Below are 17,699 nucleotides of genomic sequence, written 5' to 3'. Positions count from 1 at the left end.
CTCGTGTACCTCCCCAGCGGATTGCCACCCCGCGTGCGAGGGTGCTGGCAATCGCGCTGCCGTGCCCCTTGCGCGAGGGGGGCAGTCGCACACTGCCGCGCCCCCGCGCAAGGGGGCGCTATGCCCATGCCTAGCCGCGCACCAGGCACGCTGGGCGCGCTGTCGCCGGCTCAGGCCAGCGCCCCGCCGGGGACCCCTCCGGCCACAACCGCCACCCTGCTCTCGGTCACCCCGATCCATTTGGCCCAACAATGCCAGCCCATCAAGTCCATGGCTCATGCCCAATATCCCCAACAGCACTGATATTGAGGCATGATTCTGAGATTGTCTGCTCCTTTCTCCCCCAACTGCTTTATATAATTCCTCCAATCGACTGGTCCTTCGAATAGATCATCCAACCCAATCACAAATTGTAGCAACCCTTTCACACCTTTTATCAAACATTTGGTCGGCACACGAGAATTCTTCCCATCAATGGCGTTTGTAGTCCAACGGTTGGGATACTTTTTGGATCTCGCACCTGGAGATGCATTAAGAGAATGGTGGTAAACAGACATGTGCAGTGATTAAACTTCACCAAGATCAGAAAGAATGCAAGCAACATTTACTAGACAAAACAACACAAAGAACACACTGTTAAAAGATGGAAATTTGTCCCACACCGGAAACCTATTAAACCGGATACCCCAATATAAGTTGCTGAAGAAATTAGATGGACACGACCTTACTTGAACAGGATCTGTTCTATAGGCTCGTACCTCTGTATCCTTGAGTTCTAAGGAGACAGGAAACTAAGCCTGGTGGATGAAGTATGGCCAAGAGACTAGAGCGTGATTAACGGCTCCAGACCTTCACTGAGCTGAGCTGTAGAGGATCGTTCTCAGCCATGGGTTCATGGTTGGGATGGTCTCTTGGCTGTCTGACAGGCTTCCAATCTTTTTCTTTTTTGCTGGTCTGTATCAAAGCTATCATGGGAATGGTGATTCTGATATTAGATTAGCAGATTCTCAGGCTAGCAGAGCCGCAGTAAGAAATTTGTACTTTGCAGCCCTTTCTCACCTTTTCTCATTTGTAATTGATTCGAGAAATTTTAGACAGTCATGGCGTTTGTAGTCCAACGGTTAGGATAATTGCCTTCCGAGCAATTGATGACCCGGGTTCAACTCCCGGCAAATGCAATTGTTTAGTTCTTTTCCCCGGCTTTTGATTTTCTGTCTTGAATCATTTTATTCTGCAAGCAATGGATTATGGGTGTTCTAGATCTCCTTATCTAACAAGTGCAACAGAAGTATATGCATTTTGACACAAGTTTACACCTTTTGATGAAAACATGTCCCATAGGTCCATAACACACAATGACTGCATAAAATGAATCAGCTCTTCCAAGAAATGCATTCTGATCTGCTGCTATTATTGGGAATTCAGAAAGCTGTCATACATGACCACAGAATCTTGTTCTACAGGTTTAAAAACAGATTCTCATTAGTGGGTAACAACATTGTTAGCTAGATTCATGCTTAACAATGGAGCTGCAGATTCCCATGGAAATTCCATGTTTCTCAGTCTATGCAAAGCTTTGACATTATACATTTGCTCATCAACAGGAAGCGTTTGTAGTATAACAGTTAGGATAATTACCTTCCAAGCAATAGACACGTGTCCTTATTTAAAAAAAAAAATTAATTATTATTTTAATTAATTTATAATAAATAATATTTTTAATAAAAAAATAAAATAAGGACACGTATCAACACCGTATGAATTTAACCTGATAAACAAGTCAACTTGGACTTAATTGAACAATTTTACAGGTTTAGGGGACCTGAATATAGCTTTTTTCACTTAGGGGACCCAATTGCACTATCCACTCGACTTAGGGGGGCAATTTGACACTAATTCCATTTTGATAAGATGGTTCACTGCACTAGTAAAAGACTTTCAACTTTCGGAGTAACCTAAAAAAAGTGTATTAGATTAGTGACTTGATAACTACAATGTCACAAATTCAACTCCCAACAGGAGTAATCTATTGGTTTTCTTGGCTTGAACCGATAGATTAACTATGAGAAACTTATGTTGATTTACATCATTATAATCCTTTACCAACTAAGATCACAATGTGAGATTTATTTAATACATATCATCAGATAATGACTTCAAGTTTCAGTTGTTACTCAAAAAAGACTATGTGACTGACATAACTAATCACGAATATTTGTGCGAGAAAAAAAAAAATAAAAAACCTTTTTCCCTTCCGATCCATAAATAACTTTTCATTCTAAACCAATTAATTTATACTTATCAAATAGTATTTAATTAATAATGTACAATTTTTAATTTTATACTCCTTCTTTTAGTGACAAACCTACAAATGCTACCTTGAGGGTGTGTGCAAACCACACAAGATAGACATATCGTACTAGAAAAATTCTGTGTAACGGGCTCAACCAAAAGGTTTATACGGTGGACCATGGTTCAAATTGTAAGGTGGACTATTGGCATACATGTTCATTTTTAATGTACTACATATTTACTTTTTGAATGTTCATTCATTTCCAATAAACCACTTCATTAAGAATCGAACTTGTAACCTTGTGGTTATCAAGTCAATATACCCCAACTTGGCTGAGGTTGCCCCTCAATATTATACTCCCTTTTGAACTCTGAGTAGGTGTTCTTGCATCTTAGTTTTTCCAAAGAATAAATTAATGTTCTTAATTATGATATGAATTGGAAATAATGGTATTCTCATAATGTGCAATATATTAGGGTCAGGAACTCATATCTCTGTGGGCTAATGATGATAGCGTTCAAGAGCAATTGTTATGCCGTGCAACATGGTGCACACGGTTGAAAACGACATCGTTTAACACTATAGGACTAACGGTGCCGTTAGTGGCACCGTTTGACTCCTCCAATCGTTTTTTTTTAAATAAAATAATTATTATTAGTATAAAGCGCCAATAGACACCTTTTTTCGCCATTTTCCACCTTTCGTCTGCAACAAGCTTCAACACAGTATAGAGCTTCATTGCCACTGTTGCAACCTTCATCGACGCTCTCTCGGTCTACTCGTTGTCACATTTCTCGCCTTCTTCATCGTGACCGTGTTTTGTTGCCCATTTTTCTCGCATTGTCGCCATTTTCATCGCCTTCTTCTTCAGGTATTATGCATTTATATGGACTTATAGAACTTTAACGTTAATATTCGATATACATTTTTGTGATTTTTTACTAGGGTTTTGCAATGTGATTTTGGATTTTTAACGTTGATTTTATGAATAGTATCAACAAGTAGTATAAATCTGAATATTATGAACACAATTTAAAGGATTTTGAATATAAAGAACCAAAGTTATGGATATATAGTTCACAGATTGTAAATATGAATTCAAACGATGTATGGTTTTTTCCAAACAGAGCAGTACTCTGTTTTTTTTTTTTTTTATGCTTTTGAAATATTTATGAACATATAGTTATGAAATTATGGATCTATAGCTTTATAATTGTGAATGTGTAGTATAATACTTTTGCATGTATGAAAATATCATTTGTGTCTTCTATTTTTGGTGCTTTTGAAATGTTTGTGTACATATAGTTATGATATTATGGATATATAGCTTTATAATTGTGGATGTATAGTTTAATACTTCTGCATGTATTAAAATATCATTCATGTCTTCTATTTTTGGTGCTTTTGAAATATTTGTGGACATATAGGTATGAAGTTATGGATATATAGCTTTATAATTATGGATGTGTAGTTTAATACTTCTGCATGTATGAAAATATCATTCATGTCTTCTATTTTTGGTGCTTTTGAAATATTTGTGGACATATAGGTATGAAGTTATGGATATATAGCTTTATAATTGTGGATGTGTAGTTTAATACTTCTGCATGTATGAAAATATCATTCGTGTCTTCTATTTTAGGTGCTTTTGAAATATTTGTGGACATATAGTATGAAGTTATGGATATATAGCTTTATAATTGTGGATGTGTAGTTTAATACTTCTGCATGTATGACATTCTTATTTACAAAAATGGCACGCGAACCTACACTAATGGAGGCTCTTCAAGAAACTAAAAGAAGAAGAACAAGAGCGATCTTGAATTAAACAAGCGGCTGAGAGTTCTGGCGCAAATAATGAAGAAAACCTTGCTAGGCAAACAAGGTCACAAACAATACAGAAGACAGTGCAAACAACCATTGCAGAGACTTCAACAAGAGGGCACCAAACTTCGCGCAAGAGAAGCCGAGCACAACGGAGGACGGAAAGAAGGGCAGATTACTTCAGTACAAGGATGGGGCCAAAATTGATGTTCGACCCTTGTCCAGAGGCTCTCACCACAGCAGAAACAAGCTGCAGTTGATGTTGGATTTGGTGGACTTCTACATCTCCAACTCTGCACCAATGAATCAAAGTTGGTGGAATACCTGCTGGACAAATTTAATGTTTTCAGATGTGATTTTGTATTGGATGATGATATTCTCCACATTGATGAAGAAGATGTCGAGTACACGTTGGGGATCCCCCGAGGGAATATGGAAGTTGAAGAGGAAACAAAAATGGAAGACAATTCAACCCCTGCATACAAAAGGCTGCTGACTGCATGGAGACGGAGGTGGAGTATTATAACAGGATCACCAATAACGACACAAATGCCAGATGAGATTGTTAGAAGAGCTAGCCATGGTGACGAATTCAAGAGAGATTTTGTGGTCTTTTCCGTTTCCTCCATGCTTCAAGGAAACACAACACGATACTCCAACTACAGAATCTTAAAGTCGTTGATTCATGTTCATATGATTAAACAATACAATTGGTGCGGATACACATACAAATTTCTCATTGACTCGGTTGAGACTTACAAGGAAGACAGAAGCAGAACCTTTTGGGGGCCAATGACATTGATATTGGTAAGTTCTTATTGTCTTTAATCTAATTGCATGAATGTTATGTAGTTGTGGATGTATATTTAAGAATTTATTATGGATATATATGCATGACATTTGGAATATACTCAGTTTATTAAGATCTGAATATATAGTTCTGAATTTGTGGATATATAGTTTTTAAATTGTGGATATGTAGTTATGTAATTATGGATATATAGTACTCTGTGAATATATGAATGTATTACTCTATGAATAAAGATTTAAAAATTCTGGATATATAGTAATGTATTTGTGGATGTATAGTTATTAATTTATGGATATATATGCATGAAACTTGGAATATACTCAGTTTATTAATATCTTAATATATAGTTCTGAATTTGTGGATATATAGTTTTACAACTATAGATATATAGTTATCTAATTATGGATATATAGTACTCTGTGAACATATGAATGTATTACTCTATGAACAAACATTAAAGAATTCTGGATATATAGTAATGTATTTTTGGATGTATAGTTATGAATTTATGGATATATATGCATGAAATTTGGAATATACTCAGTTTATTAAGATCTGAATATATAGTTCTGAACTTGTGGATATATAGTTTTAAAATTACGGATATATAGTTATGTGATTATGGATATATAGTACTCTATGAATATGAATGCATTACTCTGTGAACATGCAATTAAGAATACATGGGTATGTAGTTGTTCTAACTTGATTTTTAACATAATCTTCTGTAATTTGTAGTTGTTCTACTTTGATCGAGTATAATTCAAAGGAATGAAGGTCAGCAGGACATACCCTAGCATACTTGCTTGGACAAGCAATCTTGTAAGAAAGAGGGTCAAGGTTGAAAAAAAAGCCGGGGGGTTTGGAAAGGGAAAGGTTGTCCCTAGAATTAAGAAGCCAAGGAGTGCTGCTACCACCTCACTGCGACAACCTGCATGTACTGCTGCTGCTACCACCTCACTGCCACGACCTGCATGTATTGCTGCTGCTACCACCTCACAGGCTACTACTTCTTCTATTCCTGCTACTGCAACACCAACTCCACCTACAAATGAGCCACTCTCAAGTGTTGACAGGGTGACCCGTGTGCTCCAAAAGCTAACATCAAATGTTCTGGAGTTCGGTGAAGCTATGTCTGAAATTGGAAAGCAGGGTGCACCTATTGAAGTGATGAAGAAAGCATTCTCAGGGATATCAAACATGCTAGGTGCTGCAAGTGCAATTTAATCAACTTCCGTTCCAACTGCCTCTCAGCTGGATGACATATTCTTTGGGAGTGAAACCTTCACAACGGCAGTGGATTCATTGGTGGAAGCATTTCAGAAGATAACAAGAACCATGGAATTTGAACCTCCATCATTTGATTTGGGGATACACCGCTCTGCATCCCAGCCGCAGCCGCATGAACAAGTAACAGAGCAAGCAATTTCTGCATCCCAGCCACATCCACATGAACATGTAACAGAGCAAGCAGTTTCTGAGGAAGAACCATTGGATGCTTTGGTTCAAAAAATTGGAAAAGATGCAGGACTGTCAACATCCTTGGGAGAAGAAGTAACTCCTCCACTTGTTAGAGTCCCATTTCAAAGATATGTTCATCATACCACACCTGTAAACCCTGCTGCTGATGCTGATGTTGATGACTTTGATGGGTAAATTGACACTTTGTTATTAACATTTAGCTTTAACATTATGAATTTATAGTTCTAAGATTATGGATATGTGGGTATTTGTGATTTTATAGTTCTAAGATTATGGACATATAGGTTTGAGATTGTGGATATATAGATATAAAATTATGAACATTTTAAAATTATGGATATGTGAATATTTGTGATTTTATAGTTCTAAGATTATGGACATATAGCTTTGAGATTGTGGATATATAGATATAAAATTATGAACATTTTTAGAACTGTGAACATTTTAAGATTATGATATGTGGATATTTGTGATTTTATAGTTCTAAGATTATGGACATATAGCTTTGAGATTGTGGATATATAGATATAAAATTATGAACATTTTTACGTAACTGTGTAAACATAAAGTTCTACTATTCTGTGAATGTATAGTTCTATGATTATGGACATATACCTTTAAGATTATGGATATAAAGTTCTAACATTGTGGATATATAAACAACAGAGTCATGCAAGAAAGTGGGTCTGATGTTGAAGACGTAACTGTTAGGAAGAGACCACAGCGAAGATTCAAGAACAAACCTCTTTGTCTGAGGGCACCATACTGGACAAAGAATGCAGGTTTTATGCACAATGCAAGTCCCCGGGAGAAAATAATCTCAAACTATGCATTCTTGAGTGTGTCTGACGAACACCCGGAAGAGTATGTTTGAACACACATATTTATAACAAATTTTTAATTACTTAAATATTTCATATTATTATTATTATTATTATTATTATTATTATTATTATTATTATTATTATTGTTATTATTATCATTATTATTTTGGTGTTGTAGTGAGTTGCTGTTCAGCTATGGTGACTACTACCTAACAAGGTCTCACTTCTCAACTTTGAGCAATGGCGATCTGGATATAATCTTCTTGAATGTTTGGTCTTTGCGGCTAACTTTGAAGAACACGGAACGTGCTGTTGGGGAACCAAAACGAGTATTCTTCACCACACTGCCACATGTAAGAGTTATTTTTGACATGCAGATGCCTATTTTTAAAAATCTGACTGTATAGCATTATAATTCTAGATGTATAGCTTATAAATTTTGGATATATAGTACTCTAAGCCTTTTGAATACTCATTTTTGCATTCTGTATATTCAAAAACAGCTGCAGCTTGATCCATCTGATGATTGGATGAAAAGTCTCCCGGCCGAGAGAAAGAGGGAAAATTTCAATGATAGATTGAACTATGAAATATTAAGTTTTGGAAACCTAGAAATCAATGATGAAGACCTTGTAAGATCTATTACACACATCCACTTTCAATTTATCATGTCCATAAATATTAACATCGCTTTACCTTTGTTTTGGAATTAGATATTTTTCCCAGTGCATCGCCATGGGCACTACTTTGTTGTGTGTATCAATGTCAAGGAATCCAAAGTTCAGGTGATAGACAAAAAGAATTGTCATCTGGTGTTTCAGAGCTTGATAAATATGGAGACTGTCCACATGCATTGGTAGCTTATATTATAATAATAATAATAATAATAATAATAATAATAATAATAATAATAATAATAATAATAATAACTCCTTACTGTTACCTATATATTGACTTTAAAACATTATGAACATTGAGCTAATTTTTTACCAGATTGAGGCATTCAAGGCGTACCTGGCAGCAGAACAATACCCCTTGGCTTCCAAGTTGAACACCATGCCAGTAGAGTTCCTTGCAATGGATTGGAAGAACACTGAGAATGTCACCGACTGTGGCATATATGTGATGCGACATATGTAGACTTACATGGGCGGAGCTCTAAAAAACTGGAAGCCTGGATTCAGGAAAAATATGCACACAAATGTAAGAGTAACATAAATATATTACATTCAAGCTACATTAAAAAAGATAACAAAATTACAATAAACTAATTATTTATTTTTCTTAATTTACAGACTAACTTCATTTATGAGTTGAGGGCAAAGTATGCTGCTTGTATCATCACATCGAAATTGAACACCGTCATAAACGAAGTCATAAAAGCTGCAAAGGTTGAAGACAAGAAGAAGTAAATATTGTATAAGATCATTGAATGTACAAGCACTGATTTCTAACAACGTTTTTTGTTATGATAAAAAATTGTTTTGTAACTACTTTATTGCAAATTTTGCAATTTCTGATCTATGAAGTTCACGAATTTCTGAATATATAGTTATCAGATTATGGATATATAGGTTTAAGATTATGGATATATGGATATAAAATTATGAATATTTTACGTAAGTATAAACATAAAGTTCAACTATTTGTGAATTTATAGTTCTAAGATTATGGACATATAGTTTTAAAATTGTCGATAAATGGATATAAAATTATGAACATTTTACAACTGTGAACATAAATTTCAAGAATTTATGAATATATAATTCTCAAATTACGAATATATAAATTTAAGATTATGGACAAAAGGATATAAAATTATGAACATTTTACATAAGTGTAAACATAAAGTTCAACTATTTGTAATGTTATAGTTCTAAGATTATGGACATATAGCTTTAAAATTGTGGATATATTGATATAAAATTATGAATATTTTTACAACTGTGACATAAAAGTCCAATAATTTGTGGACATATAGTTCTCAGATTATGGATGTATTGCTTTAATATTATGAATATATAGCTGTAAATCTGCAAAGCAACAAGTACTAAAATTTTGAATACACAGTGCAAACACTTGTAAATTGATATCCTCAAAACAGGTAACAACTTGTATTAACCTCAATCTACAGCTGCATTATCATCTAAATCATTACTAAACTGATAAAACTCTGAACTCCCAGAACTTGGATGTACAAGGTACCCATCTCCGGTAATCTTGGATAGACTTTCCACAACCAACGACTGAACAACACCCTTTGTACTCGACGCAACTTTATTTGCAGCACTCCTTCTCCCCCTTGCAAAATAGTACTTCTTTTCAATAACACTACTCCTCCTTACATTACGCTCACCTTTTGATCTCCGGTTTGAAGGATTTTGAACGACACCACTTGAAGATGAAATCCACACTCTTCAATATGCACATAGCCAATCTCAGCTTCAACCTTTTTCTTTGCATCCTCAACTGCTTCATCACAGAACTGCCTAGTTACACTGTTATCTTGACTAGATGCAATCAATCTTTGAAATTTTCTACTAATCTCAACAACCCAAATTGAAGGAGGAACAACAACTTTATAAAACATTGGACCAATATTCACATTCCTACCATCAACCACTTTTTTAGTCCACCTTTTCATGATATATTTATCAGGGATACTAGAAATACAATGTACATGAAGAATACGTAGGCAATGGCAGCATAAAATTCCCAACTCAGAAATCAACTTGCAACTACAAGAAATGTCCAAGTTGGTCAGCTTAAAACTAACTTCGTGCCTTATAATGTCTATATCTGGACGCCATACATGATACTTGAGCTGAAAACCATCATTCAACACCATTTCTTGATGACAAGAATTGTCTTTCATAAATTGTTCCTCAAACAAATAATATATCTCAATGGTATATACTTCTCTAGCATGTAAAAGAAGTTTCACGTGCTCCATCATCATAGTGGGTACCCCTTGAGCAGAACGAAAATCTTCACCATTCTCTTTACTTCTCCATTCAGAAATTACACTAACAAATTATGAATAGAAATTACAAAGACCAGCAGTCTTATACAGCCTTCTCGAAATCGAATGATTTGTGGTTTCACTCTTTTACGACGATAAAATGCCCCCTGAAAAATAATCCTTGTTAAATGCTGGACACCACTTCTCCCTACAGTCATAAAGCTTTTGTATCCAAGTATTCTTGTGACACTTATAGTCAGTCACCAGCCTGAAAATGATAAGACACAAGCACAAATATTTATGGAATGGAAAAAAAAAAAAAAAAAACAAGATCAGCACATCTCTAACATATGTTCAGAACTCTAATGCTATATATCCACAATTCCAATACTATAAATCCATAAATTGAATGCATATAATTCAGAGACAATCAGGAAGATCCCTGCTTTACTTCTACATGTTCAGACAACTAATACTATATAGCCATAATTCTAATGCTATATATCCACAATTCCAATACTATAAATCCATAAATTGAATGCATATAATTCAGAGACAAGCAGAAAGTTCCATGCTTTATTACTACATGTTCAGACACCTAATACTATATATCCATAATTATAATACTACATATCCATAATTCTAATATTAAATATCCACAATTCATATACTATAAATCCATAAATTGAATGCATATAATTCAGAGACAAGCAGGAAGCTCCTTACTTTACTACTACATGTTCAGACCCCTAATACTATATATCCATAATTCTAATACTATATATCCATGATTCTAATACTATGTATTCACATAATAATGAATAAAATGAAAACAAAAAAAGTAGTGGACATACCTTGTCCAATAAAATTCAAACTCAGCTTCAGTATCTGTGTATTTCAACACACAGTTAAACATATCCAAGAAATCCTTATTATTCCTTAACGCCTTGATATGCTTCTTCGAATTCTCACCAATATGCCATATGCAAAGACGATGACATGATGTTGGAAACACATGACAAATAGCAGCAGCCATGGATGCACATTGATCTGTCATGATAGACTGTGGACACTTCCCATCCATAGATCTTAAAAATGCTCTAAACAACCACACAAATGATTCTATCCTCTAATTCATCAAAAAACCACATCCAAACATTACATTCATGCAGTGATGGTTCATCTCTACAAAAGGGCCACAAATCATATCATATTTATTGGTGCGATATGTTGTATCATGCACTAACAAATCCCCAAACAACTCGTAATCCTGTCTCATCCGACCATCCCTCCAAAAAAAAAACTGCACAATCTTGAATCGCAATCAACTTCAAAATTGAAGAAAAAATCAAACTCAGTAGACTGCCTCTTCCTAAATATTTCAATTAATGAGTTCGAAGCTGTTCCATCCAAACGCTTCAAAGTATCAGAAGCAATCGAATTATAAGCATCTCGATTAGTGAAACCAATTAATGGAGACCCCCTGCTTGATGTTTCAAAAACCTAATACCATCTGCTGTTGCAACGCCACTATTCTTTAAATCTTTTAAATATAACAACTGATTATCTCCAACATTTCTATGTGAACGAAGTAGATGACTCTTGTCTACCGCACATAACTCGTGGTTGTGCACTTTTACGTGTTTTGTAACTGTCCACAACCCATCCTTACCCAAGTCAAACTGGACACATGCACCACACCTTGTCCTTATGTCAATTTTTGAATAGGCCTTAACACCAGTGTTTGCCTTAACCTTAAAACCAGCTTTAGAACACATAAACATCTTCATTTGAACTGTTTTACTGTATACCTTGCAACGTTGATTACCCTTCCTCACACTAAAACCAACTCTATATGCATAATTGTTATACAGCTCATAAGCTTCAACGTAACCCCGTTACTTACAACAACACCAACCAAATCTTCATCAACTGCAAATGCAATATATAACCTCAAGTATAACAAATAATAAACATTCCATTAAAATATAATTCCTAAGTAGAGGGGGTGCGGGGAATGCCGAATAAATCCAGCCATGCTCTACAAAGGAATAACATTCTCCATGGAAAAAGAATGAAAATATAACAATGCTAAACAGTGTGAATTATGAACATATAAAACTATATATAAACCTGGAATTGAAGAAGAACCATCAATGTCTAACTCTATTGGATCTGAACTTGATGAATCAGCAACAACATCTTCACTAACTGCATAATGTTACAAGCCAGAACAGAGTATCAACTAGAAATTCTGGATATATAGTATTAGAATTCTGGATATATAGTATTAGAATTCTAGATATATAGCTCACTATTTCTGGATATATAGTTGAATAATTATGCATGTATAGTTCATTCATTAAGAATACCATAAACCCATAAACACCACAAATTATGAATAATCTCAAACTAAAATCACCAACATCACATACATTGTATACAATCCAGAACAGAGTATCAGTTCAGAAATTCTGGATATATAGTATTATAATTCTGGATATTTAGCTCACAATTTCTGGATATATAGTTCAAAAATTATGGATATATATTTCATTCATTCAGAATACCATAAACACATAAACACCACAAATTATGAATAATCTCAGACTAGAATCACCAACATCACATACATTGTATACAAATCAGACTAAATATAAACACCAAAAACAATAAACCACTCTGCAACAATCAAAATAAACGCAAACGATCTCGAAACCATAAAAAATTGCAAAATATCGATTGCAGATTAACAAAAATCAACAAAACCAACTGCAAAAAAACCTGGAACCGTATGCAATCCATCAACTGCTTGATCTCTATGATCTATTGCCTCCTCCATCATATAATCCATACACAAAATCAGAAAACCCTTGCGATTGCGATTGCGATCTTACAGAGACTAACATCCAAAGGCCAAACTACCAAAATCCGGGAATGGAAACTTTGAATGAGTAATATGCTATGTACAACGCCGTTAACGGCCATCCAAAATAAAATATATATATTTTTTATGCGAACCGTGTCGCTTTTTAACAAAACAACACCGTTTTGCAACCGTATGCACCTTACATGATGCATTCGGTTGCACGGCATAATTTGCGGTTCAAGAACCCCTCCATATACGGAAGGTAAATGGTATCTTAATAACTGGAATGGTTAAAATGGTTTTATTAAATTTTAATTTATTATATAAGTTACATGACTAGTATTCATTTCTTTACAAGCATTGTATTAATATAGAATAATGGAGTAAAAAATTTTTGATTAATTTTTTAAAACTAATGTTAGTGGATCAGATAAAAATAATTGTTTATGTGTAAAATGAGTATAAATCTCAACCGTCGAACTGAAAGTTCAGACGGATGGAGATCTAGTATTAATATATTAAAAATAAAGGGTGCAACATTTTTTTAAATAAGTAAAAAAATGTAGATACTCCGAGAGCTGCGGTATCCACATCGGAGTGCCAGACGCCGCAAGAGAAGAGGCCATCCACCGGAACTCCGGCCGGAGTCCACGGAAAACCCAAAGGTTTTGTTCATCGAGCGAGACCGGACGGCCGGCCAACGCAAGGTCTTCCACCAACGAGTTCTGCCGAGATATTCCGTGGGGGTGTTGTCGCCTTGCCTGAGCGACTGGAACTGAGCAAGGCACCTCACCCATGTCGAGGAACTGAGCGCCGCCGTGACGGACGTCCACACCTTCTGCGACGTCGTGCGGCCAACAGCGAGGTAAAGGACCTCATCGGCCATGCGCCGGATTCACCATGGTGTTTGACGTCGTGGCCCCAGAAGCAGCCTCCCGGACGCCGGAGTTTCAAGAGTCGCCGGAGGACATGGAGTGTCACCAGTGACGAAGCCAAGCAAGCCTTGTCCACGCAGAAAGGGCACCAATTGAGTGCGCCAGAAGAGGAAGTTCTTTGTGGTGAGCTTCATGGATATGAAGTGGTGAGCCAAGGCTAAGGTGTTGGGGGTGGACAGAGGTGGTGGTGTAGCGGCGGTGACCGTTCTTTCACTGGAGTTTGTCGACATGGTTAGGAAAGAGAGAGAGATCACCTAGCTAACTGATACCAGATGAGTAAATGATTATCGTGAATTCAAAATGCAACAGGTTACAGAGATACAAAAGGGATTAGAGTCCTATCTAACTAACCCTATACAATAGCTATTAGTTACAGGACTAATTCAATTATAATAATACAAGCTATGTAACATATTAAATGAACTAGAAATATAACATTACTAACAATCTTCACTATGGCTTAATCCCAGTTTCAGATCTAGCAAACTGGCTTTCATCTGCAACTTCTTTTCCTGTTTCATCTGGCAAATCAGAAGCATAAAATGCTAGTAATTTCAATATTTCATATTTTTATTCTCTTGAAACTATATATTGCAAAAAACATGTATATACTAGGAGATCTTAGGTTCCTCATTAGGCCAGGTATCTTCAAGTTTATTATGCAAATTAACAACCTATCAAGTGGGTCAGGATCTTCTTCAATTCTTAACTTCTTTGAAAAAATATAGAAACTTGGATAATTTGGAGGTGGGTGAAAATCATTATTTCTTCCATAGAACTCTCCCCAAATCCATTGCAAATTTTTTTTCGCAATGCACACAATCGCCCAGGGCAGAGCACAACACCTCATACTTCTGTGGTACTTTTCTCCATGTTACGTTGTGGGTTTTCTTCAGTTTTCCTTGTGCTACATCAGCAACAGTACAGGATGAGACTCAATCTGCTTTTCCACATTAGCATCACCTTTCATCCAACTTATCAATTTCACTCATAAACCCTTCAATGTCTTTCGAAAAAAGTCTCATTTTAAAGCCTGGAATTAAAAATTAAGCATATATTAATCACTGAAATGCACGCATGTATTTACAACTAAATTATATATATATATATATATATATATATATATATATATATATAAGCACAACACCCCATACTGATATTCTTTATTCGATCTTCTGCACCTTCCACCAACTTATTAACTTTTCTGAAAAACTCGTCAATATCTATCAAAATAAGTTTCTTCTTTAACCCTGAAATTAATCATTATGCATTAATCAGTTACGAACTAGAGTACATACACACACACACACACACATATATATATATATATATATATATATATATATATATATATATATATATATATATATATATATATATATATATATATATATATAAAAGCACAACATGTTGGGTAATATGGTTGTAAAATTCCAAAAATAATAATCCTACGAAAAGATTAATATTATATGGGAAAAGAAAAACTGGGAAGGAAAAGGTTGAGTGTTTGGGTATAGATTTAGCACGAGTTCGAACACAAAGTTCTTTTCCTTAAAACCTTATTTGCTACCTCCCACAAGTGCTAGGAGCGTTGTAGCCTAGGTTTCCCAGAATAAAACGTGCTACGATTCCTTGTTTAAGCACCTAAACAAGGAACCCGGCAAACAAAGAAAGAGCAAGAACACTGCTGGGTAAAGAAGAGAGTAGAAGCAGAAGTTTTGAAGATGAAAAGTTACTGGAATTCCTTTGTTTCTCACTGTGTAAAATGCTACTGCTTCTACCTCTCTTTATATAGGGATGTTGGAGTGATAGCATTCAACATGGCCATTAAATTGGTGTTAAAACCAATTGGGTAACACCTGTAACGGTCACCACTAAGTAGGATTAAACTCCGAATTTAAAAATTGGAATTAAAACAGTATTAATTCCGTAACAGATGAGTTTAATCTGTACAACAGGCTGAACTTTCGGGTTTCAGACCGTTGGGGTGCAGGTTCACACGAGAGCACACGGACCAGGCAACACGAGAGTACAACTCTCGTGCGCACTGTGGTGCAACCCGAAACTGCACTACTCTCGTGGTCACAGATGCACGAGAGTTGTGCTCTCGGTGCACCACAACATCTCTTGCTCCTCTATAGCACGAGAGTAGGTGCTCTCGGTTCGGTTCAGGCAGAACCAAGTGACTATACCAGATTAGCCCGCAAGGCCAGCCCATTTACGGACGATATATATATATATATATATATATATATATATATATATATATATATATATATATATATATATAAGCACAACACCCCATACTGATGTTCTTTATTCGATCTTCTGCACCTTCCACCAACTTATTAACTTTTCTGAAAAACTCGTCAATATCTATCAAAATAAGTTTCTTCTTTAACCCTGAAATCAATCATTATGCATTAATCAGTTACGAACTAGAGTATATATATATATATATATATATATATATATATATATATATATATATATATATATATATAAGCACAACATGTTGGGTAATATGGTTGTAAAATCCCAAAAATAATAATCCTACGAAAAGATTAATATTATATGGGAAAGGAAAAACTGGGAAGGAAAAGGTTGAGTGTTTGGGTATAGATTTAGCACGAGTTCGAACACAAAGTTCTTTTCCTTAAAACCTTATTTGCTACCTCCCACAAGTGCTAGGAGCGTTGTAGCCTAGGTTTCCCAGGAAAAAACGTGGTACGATTCCTTGTTTAAGCACCTAAACAAGGAACCCGGCAAACAAAGAAAGAGCAAGAACACTGCTGGGTAAAGAAGAGAGTAGAAGCAGAAGTTTTGAAGATGAAAAGTTACTGGAATTCCTTTGTTTCTCACTGTGTAAAATGCTACTGCATCTACCTCTCTTTATATAGGGATGTTGGAGTGATAGCATTCAACATGGCCATTAAATTGGTGTTAAAACCAATTGTGTAACACCTGTAACGGTCACCACTAAGTAGGATTAAACTCAGAATTTAAAAATTGGAATTAAAACAGTATTAATTCCGTAACAGATGAGTTTAATCTGTACAACAGGCTGAACTTTCGGGCTTCAGACCGTTGGGGTGCAGGTTCACACGAGAGCACACGGACCAGGCAACACGAGAGAACAACTCTCGCGCGCACTGTGGTGCAACCCGAAACTGCACTACTCTCGTGGTCACAGATGCACGAGAGTTGTGCTCTCGCTGCACCACAACCTCTCTTGCTCCTCTGTAGCACGAGAGTAGGTGCTCTCGGTTCGGTTCTGGCCGAACCAAGTGACTATACCAGATTAGCCCGCAAGGCCAGCCCATTTCCGGACGACATTCGTGCCCACAAGGCCAGCCCATTTCGGGACGATATATATATATATATATATATATATATATATATATATATATATATATATATATATATATATATATATATATATATATATATATATATATATACTCTAGTTCGTAACTGATTAATGCATAATGATTAATTTCAGGGTTAAAGAAGAAGCTTATTTTGATAGATATTGACGAGTTTTTCAGAAAAGTTAATAAGTTGGTGGAAGGTGCAGAAGATCGAATAAAGAACATCAACTTATTCGTCAATAACTTTCACCAACTTATTAACTTTTCTGAAAAACTCGTCAATATCTATCAAAATAAGCTTCTTCTTTAACCCTGAAATTAATCATTA

General features: G+C 35.5%; 1 long non-coding RNA gene and 1 other non-coding gene across 2 annotated transcripts; both read left to right on the top strand.

Annotated features, from left to right (window-relative positions):
* The first annotated feature begins 43 nt into the window (after window positions 1-43).
* On the top strand, window positions 44-14,844 carry LOC109162464. Its single transcript, XR_002051086.1, has 3 exons — window positions 44-800; window positions 873-876; window positions 14,831-14,844. It is a non-coding gene; the product is annotated as an uncharacterized LOC109162464 (long non-coding RNA).
* TRNAG-UCC lies at window positions 1,104-1,178 on the top strand. The gene has a single exon. It is a non-coding gene; the product is annotated as a tRNA-Gly (tRNA).
* Window positions 14,845-17,699: the final 2,855 nt, after the last annotated feature.

The sequence above is a fragment of the Ipomoea nil genome, unplaced genomic scaffold, assembly GCF_001879475.1.
Source record: "Ipomoea nil cultivar Tokyo-kokei standard unplaced genomic scaffold, Asagao_1.1 scaffold2942, whole genome shotgun sequence".
NCBI lineage: Eukaryota > Viridiplantae > Streptophyta > Magnoliopsida > Solanales > Convolvulaceae > Ipomoea > Ipomoea nil.
This window is presented reverse-complemented; position numbering and strand designations above follow the sequence as displayed.